Below are 16,607 nucleotides of genomic sequence, written 5' to 3'. Positions count from 1 at the left end.
CCGTGGAAGCAGAACACACCTTATTCCAACAGTTAAGAAGGAGGAAGGGATGCGGGGTTCTGGCTATAAATATTTTATTATATAGAGAGACAAAGATCACAGAGGGGCAGATGAATAGCAGGAAACAAAATGTGATGATGTTTTCAACTCCTCAGAGGAAGCTTATATTAAGCCATCTCTGCCAGCTTGTTTTCTGCTTGGCTTTTACACTGTCAAGCCTGGTAATAAAACCCTTTGTGCACCTAGAGTTTACCTATTAGATGAGGAGCACAGCATCTAGCTGAAAGTATAGAATTGTCTCCATTCTAAAGTATATACAAAGTGGGCAGGGATCAATTAGGAGTTTGGGATTAACATGTACGCACTCCTATATATAAAATAGACAACAAACAAGGACCTACTGTATAGCACAGAGAACGATATTCATTATTTTGTAATAACCTATAAGGGAAACAAATTTGAAAAACAATATATATGTAACTGAGTCACTTTGCTCCACACCTGAAACTAACACAACATTGCAAATCAGCTATACTTCAATTAAAAAATAAAATAAAATTGAAATTTTAAAAATATACACAAAAACTATTTAAAAATATCACAGTGGTAAAGACAATATTTTTCAAGAAGTATGATCCATATTAGTTCCTTGTGGAAAGGTTCTATTCTAGTTTTAAAAAAACAGGTTAAAAAATTGTGCCTTAGGTTTTCTCCATACAGTCCATTTTTTCCTACTCTTACCTCAATGCCTTGGAATTGTTGGAAGATTTAGCCTGATGGGATTTAGCAGCTTTCATGATTTCATAACCTATTGGAGTTCCTTTGGCCAGAACTCAATATTAATGAGGCCAAAGTCATAGCCTATTCTCATAGAGGAAAAAAAAGTCCTGTTTTGCTAACATAATAACACAGACCACATTTTTTCTTTTTTTTTGCGGTACGCGGGCCTCTCACTGTTGTGGCCTCTCCCATTGCGGAGCACAGGCTCCGGACGCGCAGGCTCAGCGGCCATGGCTCACGGGCCCAGCCGCTCTGCGGCATGTGGGATCTTCCCGGACCGGGGCACGAAACCGTGTCCCCTGCATCAGCAGGCGAACTCTCAACCACTGCGCCACCAGGGAAGCCCCAGACCACATATTAAACCTACCACTCACGAATTTGCGTTTCTTGTTACTAGGAGAAGTGGATGAAAGCGTGAATGATGCAACAAACATTCTAAGGTTACAGGGCTGCTGGGACCCATTTCATCCTGGTCTAAACGACCTTAAAATTCATAGGCATAAGTACTTTCATCTTTGAATGAGAGGAGAAAAAAATGTGCAGGAACAGAGCTGTTTGTTCTAATATAGCTGATGGTCAATCTTTGTTCTGTTTTACATAAAATAGACTCTTAGAGATTTTGAGTTATATATTATAACACATACATATCACAGACATAGACATTCTTGTTTTGATGGTAAGTCAAAATGTGGGTGAACTATAACTTTTTTTTCCAAATTACCCACAGGTAACAGGTCACTATATTTTGGCTTTAAGAGCTAAATTCAGTTGTCTACAGTGCTGCTTGTGTTGGTATTGTACTTAATAAAAACAAGAACTAAGTTTTTTTACCATTCACTGTTGGCCAGGTACTTTACACAGGCCATTTCCACTTTATCATGAGGACCACTCTAGGTTACAGAAAATAGTGTCCATCTTCACTTTTCAGATGAATAAATAAATTTGGGCAATAGTGAATTGGCCCAAATCATGCAGTTAGTACAAGGTGGAACCATGGCTGTAAATTTCAAAGCCAACCCCTTCCTCTTGAAGGTTAGAAATGGAAATATGAAATTTAATTTGCACCTGTACCTCATATTAAGATGCACATTATCATCAGGTTCAGAATGGGATAGCTGTTACCTGAACATTCACATTGCTTTTTTTAGGTCAGTAGTGGTGATATGGCTTTATCAGAGACATATAAATAAAGGTTTCTTAGTGGGTTGTTTAAAGAGAAAGAAATTTGAGAGTTTTAGTGATGATCTAGGCACATATTAAAGTAAGTTAATGGCATCTGTTTTTCTTAGTGTTTTGCAGAATAAATAGAAAATGAAAAGAAATGCTAAATTTTACAAAATAAACTCAAAGCAAATATTGGTTAATTATATGGAAAATGTAATATAACGGTACTAATAAAGTATAAAGTAAGATGCATTTCATTCATTTTATTTTTCTGCATCAAGGTATTACTTTTGTAAAATATGTTGATTTATCTTATTGTTATGCAATAGACCCATATGGTTTTATCAGTCCTGAAATCGTATTTCCTGACAAGGTGACTTATCTTCTGATACTCTGAAATATATGAAGAGAATCTCACAAAGCTTTAAAAGGAAATTGTGTCTACTTATATTTTAGCTGACTTATTAAAAATTTTTATTTTTTGGCTGCGTTGGGTCTTTGTTGCTAGAGTGTGGGCTTTCTCTAATTGCAGTGAGTGGGCACTACTCTTCGTTGCAGTGCACAGGCTTCTCATTGTGGTGGCTTCTCTTGTTGGTGGAGCACGGGCTCTAGGCGTGCGGGCTTCAGTAGTTGCATCATGCAGGCTCAGTAGTTGCAACACGTGGGCCCTAGAGAGCACAGAGTTTCAGTAGTTTCAGTGCATGAGCTCAGTAGTTGTGGTGGGTAGGCTCTAGGGCGCGTGAGCTTCAGTAGTTGTGGCGCATGGGCTTGCTCTGCGGCATGTGGGATCTTCCTGGACCAGGGATCGAACCCGTGTACCCTGCGTTGGCAGGTGGATTCTTAACCACTGTGCCACCAGGGAAGTCCATTTTAGATGATTTTGAACACATAAGAAGTGAGCTTTCAGAATCATCCTTCTATTTCGTGTCACGTACGCAAAACATTGCCTTTGGCAAATCCTACTGATCCCAGCAATGGTAGTTTAAAACATAGGTCGTGCTTTTGCAGAGGTGATTTTACCAACAAATTACTTTCCATGAACTACAACTAAATCAAGGTTAAATTTAAACAGTTTAAAATTCTGAGAAGTAAACTTAATTGGAAAAATTTTGTAGCAGCTTTAAAACATAAATCTGTATTCCTAAGGAAGTCTTCCCCCCCGCACACACACGCACACATACACACACTGTATTTTATTTTTTACAAGAGAGAAATAAACTGACACCAAGCATTGTAAATGGATGACCACAACAAAAGCAACAATGATTGCAATTACCAAACACGAAACACACTCATACTATGTCATAATGTTGACATTCAGTCCAGTAATCCTCCACTGTAACAGCTCTTTTACTTTGCACTGAAAATTGATTTGTATATTTTTTGCCTCTGAGTCCTTGTGGGATTTTTCTTTTTTTATTCAAACAGAAAGTTACAAAAATTATAATCATCCTCATCAGTTCACTCAGTCTCATGTAATTAATTTTTATCTTGATCTTTTGTTAGCACTTTTATGAATTCATCAGTTTTCCATTAGAGTTCTGGAAATGCTTATTCATTCAGTTCAGCAGTATAGTTAGTTACCAGAAACCTGTACTTGTCAGAGTCTTTTCCATGAATTCCTTGAAGATGAAACCCTTTTATAGGAACATTTTTGCAAAAGCATCAGAGTACACCCAGAACTGTCTGTAAATGACAAAAGACTTAAAAATGACCAGGTTAAAGATTTGATGAAAGTTCATAATAATGCAATTGACAAGGAAATTTAGTTATTTCTGAGATATACATTTTAAAGTAATAACTGGAATTATGACTTATAACATTATACCAGAACATATACGATTTTCAGAAATTTCATGTAATGTCTGAAACATTTATATTAACATATTTCCATATAAATAACCCAAAGAAAGTTTAATATTGTTTTTTGTTTATTTTTTTATACTGCAGGTTCTTATTAGTCATCAGTTTTATACACATCAGTGTGTACATGTCAATCCCAATCGCCCAATTCAGCACAGCACCATCCCCACCCCACCGCAGTTTTCCCTCTTGCTGTGCATACATTTGTTCTCTACATCTGTGTCTCGACTTCTGCCCTGCAAACCAGTTCATCTGTACCATTTTTCTAGGATCCACATACATGCATTAATATACGATATTTGTTTTTCTCTTTCTGACTTACTTCACTCTGTATAACAGTCCCTAGGTCCATCGACGTCTCAACAAATGACTCAATTTTGTTCCTTTTTATGGCTGAGTAATATTCCATCGTATATATGTACCACAACGTCTTTATCCATTCGTCTGTCAATGGGCATTTAGGTTGCTTCCATGACCTGGCTATTGTAAATAGTGCTGCAATGAACATTGGGGTGCATGTGTCTTTTTGAATTATGGTTTTCTCTGGGTATATGCCCAGTAATGGGATTGCTGGATCATATGGTAATTCAATTTTTAGTTTTTTTAAGGAACCTCCATACTATTCTCCAAAGTGGCTGTATCAATTTACATTACCACCAACAGTGCAAGAGGGTTCCCTTTCCTCCACACCCTCTCTAGCATGTTGCTTGTAGATTTTCTGATGATGCCCATTCTAACTGGTGCGAGGTGATACCTCACTGTAGTTTTGATTTGCATTTCTCTAATAATTAGTGATGTTGAGCAGCTTTTCATGTGCTTCTTGGCCATCTGTATGTCTGCTTGGGAGAAATGTCTATTTAGGTCTTCTGCCCATTTTTGGATTGGATTGTTTGTTTCTTTAATATTGAGGTGCATGAGCTGTTTATATTTTGGAGATTAATCCTTTGTCCTTTGATTCATTTGCAAATATTTTCTCACATTCTGAGGGTTGTCTTCTCGTCTTGTTTATGGTTTCCTTTGCTGTGCAAAAGCTTTGCAGTTTCATTAGGTCCCATTTGTTTATTTTTGTTTTATTTCCATTACTCTAGGAGGTGGATCCAAAAAGATCTTGCTGTGATTTATGTCAAAGAGTGTTCTTCCTATGTTTTCCTCTAAGAGTTTTATAGTGTCTGGTCTTACATTTAGTTCTCTAATCCATTTTGAGCTTATTTTTGTGTATGGTGTTAGGGAGGGATCTAATTTCATTCTTTTACCTGTAGCTGTCCAATTTTCCCAGCACCACTTATTAAAGAGACTGTCTTTTTCCATTGTATATCTTTGCCTCATTTGTCATAGATTAGTTGACCATAGGTGCATGGGTTTATCTCTGGGCTTTCTATCTTGTTCCATTGATCTATGTTTCTGTTTTTTGTGCCAGTACCATATTGTCTTTTTTTTTTTGATGATGAGAAACAATGCCATATTTTATTTTATTTTGCGGTGCGGGCCTCTCAATGTTGTGGCCTCTCCCGTTGTGGAGCACAGCCTCCGGACTTGCAGGCTCAGTGGCCATGGCTCACGAGCCCAGCTGCTCCGCGGCATGTGAGATCTTCCCAGACCTGGGCATGAACCCGCGTCCCCTGCACTGGCAGGTGGACTCTCAACCACTGTGCCACCAGGGAAGCCCTATTGTCTTGATTAATGTAGCTTTGTAGTATAGACTGAAGTCAGGGAGTCTGATTCATCCAGCTCCATTGTTTTCTCTCAAGACTGCTTTGGCTATTTGGGGTCTTTTGGGTCTCCATACAAATTTTAAGATGATTTGTTCTAGTTCCGTAAAAAAATGCCATTGGTAATTTGATAGGGATTGCATTGAATCTGTAGATTGCTTTGGGCAGTATAGTCATTTTCACAATATTGATTCTTCCAATCCAAGAACATGGTATATCTCTCCATGTGTTGGTATCATCTTTAATTTCTTTCATCAGTGTCTTATAGTTTTCTACATACAGGTCTTTTGTCTCCCTAGGTAGGTTTATTCTTAGGTATTGTATTTCTTTTGTTTCAATGGTAAATGGGAGTGTTTCCATAAATTCCCTTTCAGATTTTTCATCATTAGTGTATAGGAATGCAAGAGACTTCTGTGCATTAATTTTGTATCCTGCAACTTTACCAAATTTATTGATTAGCTCTAGTAGTTTTCTGGTGGCATTTTTAGGATGCTGTATGTATAGTATTATGTCATCAGCAAACAGTGACAGTTTTACTTCTTCTTTTCTAATTTGTATTTCTTTTATTTTTTTTTTCTTCTCTGATTGCCATGGCTAGCACTTCCAAAACTATGTTGAATAATAGTGGTGAGAGTGGACATCCTTATCTCATTCCTGATCTTAGAGGAAATGCTATCAGTTTTTCACCATTGAGAATGATGTTTGCTGTGCGTTTGTTGTATATTGCCTTTATTATGTTGAGGCAGGTTCCCTCTATGCCACTTTCTGGAGAGTTTTTTTCATAAATGGGTGTTGAATTTTGTCAAAAGCTTTTTCTGCATCTATTGAGATGATCATATGGCTTTTATGTTTCAATTTATTAATATGGTGTATCACATTGATTGATTTGCATATATTGAAGAATTCTTGCATCCCTGCGATAAACCCCACTTGATCATGGTGTATGATCCTTTTAATGTGTTGGATTCTGTTTGCAAGTATTTTGTTCAGGATTTTTTCATCTATATTCATCAATGATAGTGGTCTGTAATTTTCTTTTTTTGTAGTATCTTTGTCTGGTTTTGGTATCAGGGTGATGGTGGCCTCATAGAATGAGTTTGGGAGTTTTCCTTCCTCTGCAGTGTTTTGGAAGAGTTTGAGAAGGATGGGTGTTAGCTCTTCTCTAAATGTTTGATAGAATTCACCTGTGAAGCCATCTGGTCCTGGACTTTTGTTTGTTGGAAGATTTTTAATCACAGTTTCAATTTAATTACTTGTGATTGGTTTGTTCATATTTTCTGTTTCTTCCTGGTTTAGTCTTGGAAGGTTAAACCTTTCTAAGAATTTGTCCATTTCTTCCAGGTTGTCCATTTTATTGACATAGAGTTGCTTGTAGTAGTCTCTTAGGATGCTTTGTATTTCTGTGGTATCTGCTGTAACTTCTCCTTTTTCATTTCTAAGTTTACTGATTTGAGTCCTCTCCCTCTTTTTCTTGATGAGTCTGGCTAGTGGTTTATCAATTTTGTTTATCTTCTCAAAGAACCAGCTTTTAGTTTTATTGATCTTTGCTATTGTTTTCTTTGTTTCTATTTCATTTATTTCTGCTCTGATCTTTATGATTTCTTTCCTTCTGCTAACTTTGGGTTTTGTTTGTTCTTCTTTCTCTAGTTCCTGTAGTTGTAAGGTTAGATTGTTTATTTGAGATTTTTCTTGTTTCTTGAGATAGACTTGCATAGCTATAAACTTCCCTCTTAGAACTGCTTTTGCTGCATCCCATAGGTTTTGGATCGTCATGTTTTCATTGTCATTTGTCTCTAGGTATTTTTTGATTTCCTCTTTGATTTCTTCAGTGATCTCTTGGTTATTTAGTAATGTATTGTTTAGCTCCATGTGTTTGTTTTTTTTTTTACGTTTTTTTCCCTGTAATTCATTTCTAATCTCATAGCTTTGTGGTCAGAAAAGATGCTTGATATGATTTCAATTTTCTTAAATTTACTGATGCTTGATTTGTGACCCATGATGTGATTTATCCTGGAGAAGATCCTTGCGTTCCTTGCGCATTTGAGAAGAAAGTGTAATCTGCTGTTTTCGGATGGAACGTCCTATAAATATCAATTAAATCTATCTGGCCTATTGTGTCATTTAAAGCTTCTGTTTCCTTATTTATTTTAATTTTGGATGATCTGTCCATTGGTGTAAGTGAGGTGTTAAAGTCCCCCACTATTATTGTGTTACTGTCTATTTCCTCTTTTATAGCTGTTAGCAGTTGCCTTATGTATTGTGGTGCTCCTATGTTGGGTGCATATATATTTATAATTGTTATATCTTCTTCTTGGATTGATCCCTTGATCATTATGTAGTGTCCTTCCTTGTCTCTTGTAACATTGTTTATTTTAAAGTCTATTTTATCTGATATGAGTATTGCTACTCCAGCTTTCTTTTGATTTCCATTTGCATGGAGTATCTTTTTCCATCTCCTCACTTTCAGTCTGTATGTGTCCCTAGGTCTGAAGTGGGTCTCTTGTAGACAGCATATATATGGGTCTTGTTTTTGTATCCATTCAGCAAGTCTGTGTCTTTTGGTTGGAGCATTTAATCCACTCACGTTTAACGTAATTATAGATATGTATGTTCCTATTACCATTTTCTTAATTGTTTTGGGTTTGTATTTGTAGGTTCTTTTCTTCTCTTGTGTTTCCCACTTAGTGATGTTCCTTTAGCATTTGTTGTAGAGCTGGTTTGCTGGTGCTGAATTCTCTTAGCTTTTGCTTGTCTGTAAAGCTTTTGATTTCTCCATTGAATCTGAATGAGATCCTTGCCGGGTAGAGTAATCTTGGTTATAGTTTCTTCCCTTGCATCACTTTAAGTATATCATGCCACTCCCTTCTGGCTTGTAGATTTTCTGTTGAGAAATCAGCTGTTAACCTTATAGGAGTTCCATTGTATGTTATTTGTCGTTTTTCCCTTGCTGCTTTCAATAATTTTTCTTTGTCTTTAATTTTTGCCAATTTGATTACTATGTGTCTCGGCATGTTTCTCCTTGGGTTTATCCTGTACGGGACTCGCTGTGCTTCCTGGACTTGGGTGGCTATTTTCTTTCCCATGTTAGGGAAGTTTTTGACTATAATCCCTTCAAATATTTTCTCTGGTCCTTTCTCTCTCTCATCTCCTTCTGGGACCCCTAAAATGTGAATGTTTTTGCATGTAATGTTGTCCCAGAGGTCTCTTAGGCTGTCTTCATTTCTTTTCATTCTTTTTTCTTTATTCTGTTCCACAGCAGTGAATTCCACCATTCTGTTTTCCAGGTCACTTATCTGTTCTTCTGCCTCAGTTATTCTGTTATTGATTCCTTCTAGTGTCATTTTCATTTCAGTTATTGTATTGTTCATCTCTGTTTGTTTGTTCTTTAATTTTTCTAGGTATTTTTTAAACATTTCTTGCATCTTCTTGATCTCTGCCTCCATCCTTTTTCCAAGGTCCTGGATCATCTTCACTATCATTATTCTGAATTCTTTTTCTGGAGGGTTGCCTATCTCCACTTCATTTAGTTGTTTTTCTGGAGTTTTATCTTGTTCCTTCATCTGGTACATAGCCCTCTGCCTTTTCATCTTGTCTGTCTTTCTGTGAATGTGGTTTTTGTTCCACAGGCTACAGGATTGTAGTTCTTCTTGCTTCTGCTGTCTGCTGTCTGGTGGATGAGGCTATCTAAGAGGCTTGATGGGAGGGAGTGGTGGTGGGTAGAGCTGAGTGTTGCTCTGGTGAGCAGAGCTCAGTAAAACTTTAATCCACTTGACTGTTGATGGGTGGGGCTAGGTTCCCTCCCTGTTGGTTGTTTGGCCTGAGGCAACCCAGCACTGGAGCCTAGCTGGGCTCTTTGGTGGGGCTAATGAGGGACTCTGGGAGGTCTCATGCCAAGGAGTACTTCCCAGAACTTCTGCTTCCAGTGTCCTTGTCACCACGGTGAGCCACAACCACCCCCGCCCCCGGCCTCTGCAGGAAACCCTCCAACACTAGCAGGTAGGTCTGGTTCAGTCTCCCCTAGGGTCACTACTCCTTCCCCTGGGTCCCGATGCACACACTACTTTGTGTTTGCCCTCCAAGAGTGGAGTCTCTGTTTTTCCTGGTCCTGTCAAAGTCTTGCAATCAATTCTCACTAAGCTTCAAGGTCTGATTCTCTAGGAATTCCTCCTCCCATTGCCAGACCCCCAGGTTGGGAAGCCTGATGTGGGGCTCAGAACCTTCACTCTGGTGGGTGGACTTCTGTGGTATAAGTGTTCTCCAGTCTGTGAGTTACCCACCCACCAGTTATAGGATTTGATTTTACTGTGATTGCACCCCTCCTACCATCTCATTTTGGCTTCTCCTTTGTCTTTGGATGTGGGGTATCTTTTTTGGTGAGTTCCAGTTTCTTCCTGTTGTTGATTGTCCAGCAGCTAGTTGTGATTCTGGTGTTCTCACAAGAGGGAGTGAGAGCATGTCCTTTTACTCCGCCATCTTGGTTCCTCTCCTCCTAAGGAAGTCTTAAATGTCCTTCAAGTGCATTAGAAAGTAGATACTTAACATATGATACCTGCGCTGTTTATGTCACAGAGTACTGGCATTTTTACAGAAGATATAAGTCTCTACAGTGTGTACATTGTGTACTTACAGTTAACTGATGAGTATAATGAAATAAAAGCAGGTATTTCTTCTTATAATCCCAGGAGAAAAATGGAACCATCTTCTGGGAGAAGTTTGGGTTGTGCCATCATGGATAAGGTAGACTATTAACCTATAATTATCTTCAAAGAAATTTTCTTTGGACTTGTCTGAACATGGGATGAACAGTGAGTAATATTGGGCAGACAAAAAGAACTAGGCTCTGGAATTTGTCCTTTTCAAAGGATAGGAGAGAATAACTGTTTTCAGTTTCTGGATCTTTCATGAAGCATATGAAATCTGTATTAGTCCCTTTCTACCCTGTCAGTAGTATTTATTTTTTACTCATTTAAATGGCAGTGCATATAATTCAGCAATGTGTATTGAGTCCGTCCTCCTTATTCATGGATTTTGTATTTGCAAGCTCACCTTCTTATGCTTTTTGCATTTCTGTGCTTTTTGTTGGTGATTTTGCTTTTGGAAATGGCTCCCCAGTGTAGTACTCAAGTACTGCCTAGTGTTCCTAAGTGTAAGAAGGCTGTGATGTACCTTACAGAGAAAATGCATGTCTTGGGGAAGCTTCGTTCAGGCATGAGTTACAGTGCTCTTGGCTGTGGGTTGAATGTTAACAAATGAACAATGTATACTAAATGAGGTGTCTTTAAATGGAAACACACATAGAACCATACAGTAAGGTTGTGTATTGATTGATTGGTGCAAGTGTTGGGGCCAGAAACTAGCAGAAACCTAATCTTGTATTTCCTCTTAGAACAATGGTTCAGCATCACTAATTTAGTGTTGGTGGCAACTATATAGAACATAACTACTACAAATAATGAGAATCAACTGTATTAAACCTGTTTAATAACTAGTTAGTGGATGAGGCCCTAGAGATTTGCAGGCCATAGGCACAGTTCCTGTCCCCAGAGGGCTCACCATCGATGGGAGAGATGGACTCACAGTGGAATGATTAGAGAAAGTGCTGTGACAGATGCAGGCAGTGCTAAGGGGAACTTGACTTTGCCTGGAGCTGTCCAGGTAATAGCACACAGATCAGTAGCTGCATGTCCGAGAAAAGGGTTGAAACAGAAAAGAAAAGACGTACAGCATGGAGAGACGTGAAGTAAATGAGGTTTTATGTTTATTTTTAAACAGAGCATAAGTTGGTGGGATTCTGACTCATGTTGGTACCATGTTGTTTCAGAAATACACTGTGGCAAAATGCTTCGACCTCTTGCCAAAATGAACACTGAGGAAAAATGAAGAACGGTGAAGAACGCCAACGAAAAGCTGCAGACCAGAAATAGCCACACTCCTCTGGAGTCTGATTCATCCACAGCCATCATAAAAAAAGGTTGGGGAATAAATTACATTACGTTTTTTTCCCTTTAAATTTTTATTTTAACTGATACAATGGTGAGAAGACAAAAAAGTACCTTTTTTTATTCAACATATACTTATTGGGTGACTTCTACATGCTTGCATATTGTTCTAAGCAATTAGGGATACAATAGTGAACAAAAAAGACAGGGGTATGGCTTTGAAGGAGCTGACATTCTAGTGGGAGGAGGAAAGTAAGTAGAATAGGCCCTCTGTATTCTCGGGTTCTGCATCCTCATTGAATCTTTGGATGGGGAACCCAGGATACAGAGGGCCAACTTTACTGTGCCATTTTATATAAGGGACTTGAGCATCCGTGGATTTTGGTATCCACAGGGGTCCTGGAACTAATCACCCCGGACACCAAGGGATGATTGTAAATCAATGCAAAGGAAACTGGCAGCCATTTATAATGTTTATAAACATGATAAACATGTTAATGAGGTAGAGAATGAATAAAGGGCCACTTCCATTTGAGTGTCAGAGCAGAACACTCAGAGAATTTTTAGTTGAATGATGGAAAAGAGCCAGCATGGTAAAAGTTTGAAGATAGGACCTTGCATGTGCTGTGAATCAGGATCCAAACAGATATGTTCAAGGCTCGATCGGAAGGGAGGCCTCTATTGCTTTGAGAGGGTATTTGGAGAAGCATGATGTAGAGAAGTCGGAGAGGCTTTAGACATGGAAAAGTATCTTGATTGTACTCCAACGAAGATAGAAGCCATTGGAGAGTTATTAGAGAAGTGAATTTATATTATATTTTTAAAAGGCCATCCTGCTTTATTTAGCTAAGGGGTAGGGGGCTCAGTAATAATGGAAAACAGGGTGCCGTCACCTAGGCGAGAGATGATGATGAGTCGGCTTAGGGACCTGGCATGGGGGATAGATGGATTTAAAATAGATTTTGGATCTCCTTCAACCAGATGAAACTAGATAATCAGCAATGCTCTTTATGAATCCCCAAACATAATTCTAATTGTCATATGTAAGGTATGCTGTCATTTGTGTTTTAATGTACAGTAGTCAACTGGTAATTTTTTTGCTGTTTCAAAGAACAGCTTATGATGTATATATTTGCAGCTTCTGAAACTGAGAGGGGGTTGATGTCACACTGTGAAAAGACATAAAATTCTGCCCTGAAATCTCATGATCAAGGCAGGTTATCTTGCAACACTTTGAGACTTGAGCCTTCCAGACGTTTTTGCAACAACTCTCTTCCTTGCTGCATGGTTTCTGACTTCTGAGAACAGTGTTACATGAGCCACAGAGAGGTAGCTCATGTGAAGGGTACCCTTCTGGATAATGAGTTTTTAAAGGACTAGTAGCTTAGGTTAGTCAAGCATAACTCGAAGACTAAAACTTTCATACTGGATTATTCCTAGGTGGAACACTAAAGGAAAAATGAAAATACTACTTAAAATTGGTGTTTTAAGAAGACAAGAATATGTAAGGGATTAATTTCCAAAATATACAAACAGCTCCTACAGTTCAATATCAAAATAACAAACAACCCAATTAAAAAACGGGCAGAAGACCTAAACAGACATTTCTCTGTAGAAGACATACAGATGGCCAACAGGCACATGAAAAGATGCTCAACATCGTTAATTATTAGAGAAATGCAAATCAAAACTACAATGAGGTACCACCTCATACCAGTCAGAATGGCCATCATCAAAAAGTCTATAAATAATAAATGCTAGAGAGGGTGTGGAGAAAAGGGAACCCTCCTACACTGCTGGCAGGAATGTAAATTGATACAGCCACTATGGAAAACAGTATGGAGGTTCCTTAAAAAACTAAAAATAGAACTACCATATGATCCTGAAATTCCACTCCTGGGCATATATCCGGAGAAAACCATAATTCAAAAAGATACATGCAACCCAATATTCATTGCAGCACTATTTACAATAGCCAAGACATGGAAACAACCTAAATGTCCATCGACAGATTAATGGGTAAAGAAGATGTGATATATATATACAATGGATATTACTCAGCCATAAAAGAAAGAAATAATTCCATTGGCAGCAACATGGATGGACCTAAAGATTATCATACTAAGTGAAGTAAGTCAGACAGAGAAAGGCAAATATCATATGATATCACTTATATATGGAATCTAAAAAAATAATAGAAGTGAACTTATTTACAAAATAGAAATAGACTCACAGACAGAAAACAAACTTATGGTTTACCAAAGGGGGCAGGAGGGGGAGAGGGATAAATTAGGAGTTTGGGATTAACAGATACATACTACTATATATAAAATAGATTAAACAGCAAGGACCTACTATATAACACAGGCAACTATATTCAATATCTTGTAATAACCTATAATGGAAAAGAATCTGAAAAAGAATATATATATAATATACACACATATATGCATGTATGTATAACTGAATCATTTTGCTGTACACCTGAAACATTGTAAATCAACTATACTTCAGTTTTAAAAAAAAAGATAGGAATATGTGGATTCAAGCAATGTTTGCCAGAGAAACTAATGCTCCCCACAGACGGGGCTTCATGTGTTGGAGTGTGTGACCGTTGAGCAAAGCTCACAGGGGCTTGGTGGGAGGAAAAGGAATTATGCAGTGACTTTGGCAGGTGGGTCCAAGATTTCAAGCCCACAGCCACTGTTGGAGCATGGACCGACTTCAAGTCTGTGTTTGGAAGGGTTTTCATGAAATGGAAACCCAGCCAAATGGCGCTTTAAGAGCTCAGCAAAGTACTGAGCCCAGCTTTCCAAGAATCATAACTTTTGGAAACAGTTCTAAATTTGTGTGCCGTAGACCCTTCCTTCCTTCACTCCAAACCCCTATCAAAAAGCTTTAGTTGTCAGAAAAGAGCCTCAGTGCAGCAGTTATATAGTGTCAGATAATTGTAAAGACTCTTGAGATGCCACAAAGTATACACATAAAAGCAAAGAATAGGGGCCAGCAGGAGAAAGCAAGCTCAGCAAACATCTGAGAGGACTGAGACTTCCAGGTACAGCCCCCACTCCATCACACAGGGTGTACTTTGTCTTCTGATCATGAACCACCAAGATACATGTGTCTCAGAAGAGCCAAGGCTCAAACTCACTGAGGGGTATTTTATATTCCACAACTCAGGTAGCCAAAAGCAGACTTTGCAAACAGGTAAACAGGTGCAAACCATCAATCCGTACAGTTTCAAGAAACAGTATAGATAAGCTGGTACAGGATGCCTGGGGTGGGTTTCGACTTTTAACAGCACATTAAAAATCACTAGCTAATGCATTTCACCTCTGTCTTGGCCAAGCATCAATCATGGTTTCAGGTGCCCTTCAAGATGAGCACAGAGTTACCCAAGATTAACTACAAGTTAACTCTGTCCTCATATACTCAGAGAATTGAGCTATGATGAAAACATCCAAGAAGACTAAAGATGGCACACCAAATTCTGTGCTTGTTTTTGTCATCACTGGGCTGGATACAACTCTTTGATTAGCTGGAGAGATCATTAAAAGGCTAGGCTTTCAAGTGGAATTCAGAATTCCTGGAAGAAGTGGTTAGATTCTGAAGCAATAAGGGTAAAATAAAACTAAGAGTAATATTGTTTTAAGTTGATTTCCCTAGAATCAGACGGTGATTCTAAATTTGGATACTGGTGTGTGTTCGGGGGTGATGCTAGTATACCTTTGTAGGGGAGTAGGGATGTGAGATGGGGAAGAGAAGAAATAAAAGGTGCTTTATCACTGCTGTGACCAAGGCACACAATCTCACTAGGTAATTCTGGGATATAGTATAGAACCTACCTTGGATTTATCCTAACCAAGGGCAAGAAAATTGGGATACATAGCCACCTTCTTCCATCTTCCATGGTTGAGGGCTGCTCCTCTGGGTGGGAGTGAGGGGTGTTAACTCCCTGGCATTTGTGGCCTGCAATGTATGTGGACCAAGGAAGCCCTCAGGCAAAGAGTTCCAGGTGTTTCCATTGGAAGCCACTATCAGATCAGCATGCATAGAAATGATGATGCCAAGGGGTTATGGATGGAGCATCTACAGTTTCTCCTGCAAGACGTGACAACAGTGATGATGATCATGATCCTATTAACAGATCATAGATCATATTAATTAATCATATTTGCTGAGTAACTCTAAGCCATGTACTATATACTCAATGCTTTATGAACATTTTATCATTTAATTCTTATTTGTTGAGCACTCACGCTGTGCCAGGTTGGGGGCAGAGGGAATATATATCTTATCACCACAATCCTGCAGCATATACATTATTCTAGCTTTCAGTTTATACATGGGCAGATAAAGTTGAGTGAGGTTAACCAAAATCTCTGGAGTAACACATAGGAAACAGAGTTGGGATTCAAATTCTGGTTTGTCTGCCTCCAAAACAATCCCTTGACCATCATTATAATCCTTAATTAATTAATTAATCATTGATGTTTTTCTGACACACATTTATTGAAAAGTTGGCAGGTGCTATTAGGTTTGGGGATACAAAATAAAAATTGCTCCTGTTTTCAAAGAGCTGGAACATTTGTGGAAGAGAAACACAAGAAACTATGTAGTGATATAAGGGGCTTTGATGTAAGTATGTTGCAGCTATTAAATAGGATCAAGAAAGAATATACGATGTTGCCACATAACAAATAACTCCATAACTTAGTAGCTTAAGACAATAAGCAGTATTATTGCTCACGAGTCTATGGTTGACTTGAGGAGTTCTGACCTGGGCTAGGTTTGACTGATCTCAGCTAGATTTTCTCACTTGTCTGCAATTAGCTGACTGGTTGGCTAGGGGTTGGATAGTCTGAGATGGCTTCACTCGCATTTCTGATAATTGATCGGAAGTAGCTGAGGCAACTCAGCTCTCCAGCAGGCTAGCCCAGGCTCGGTCATATGGGCTGAGGAAGGTTTAAGAGAATGAATGAAAGTGTGCAAGGTTTCTTGAGGTCTAGGCTCAGAACAGTCACTTCTGCTTCATTATATAGACCAAAGCAAATCACAAAGCCAGCCCACATTTAAGGGGTGTGGAAATAGATCCCACCTCTTGGTGAGAAGATCTTCAAAGTCACATACAGGAAGGGAGATTGCAATTTAC

General features: G+C 38.5%; 1 long non-coding RNA gene across 1 annotated transcript in view; it reads left to right on the top strand.

Annotated features, from left to right (window-relative positions):
• LOC125961423 (uncharacterized) overlaps positions 1-11,490 on the top strand; it is a 133,905-nt gene extending 122,415 nt beyond the window's left edge. The window contains exon 2 of the long non-coding RNA XR_007472137.1: positions 11,338-11,490. This is a non-coding gene — a long non-coding RNA (uncharacterized LOC125961423). The remainder of the gene's footprint in view (positions 1-11,337) is intronic.
• The last annotated feature ends 5,117 nt before the right edge of the window (positions 11,491-16,607 follow it).

Source organism: Orcinus orca, chromosome 16 (genome assembly GCF_937001465.1).
Source record: "Orcinus orca chromosome 16, mOrcOrc1.1, whole genome shotgun sequence".
NCBI classification, from domain to species: domain Eukaryota; kingdom Metazoa; phylum Chordata; class Mammalia; order Artiodactyla; family Delphinidae; genus Orcinus; species Orcinus orca.
The sequence above is the reverse complement of the archived record's forward strand: the minus strand, read 5'-3'. Positions and strand labels throughout refer to the sequence as shown.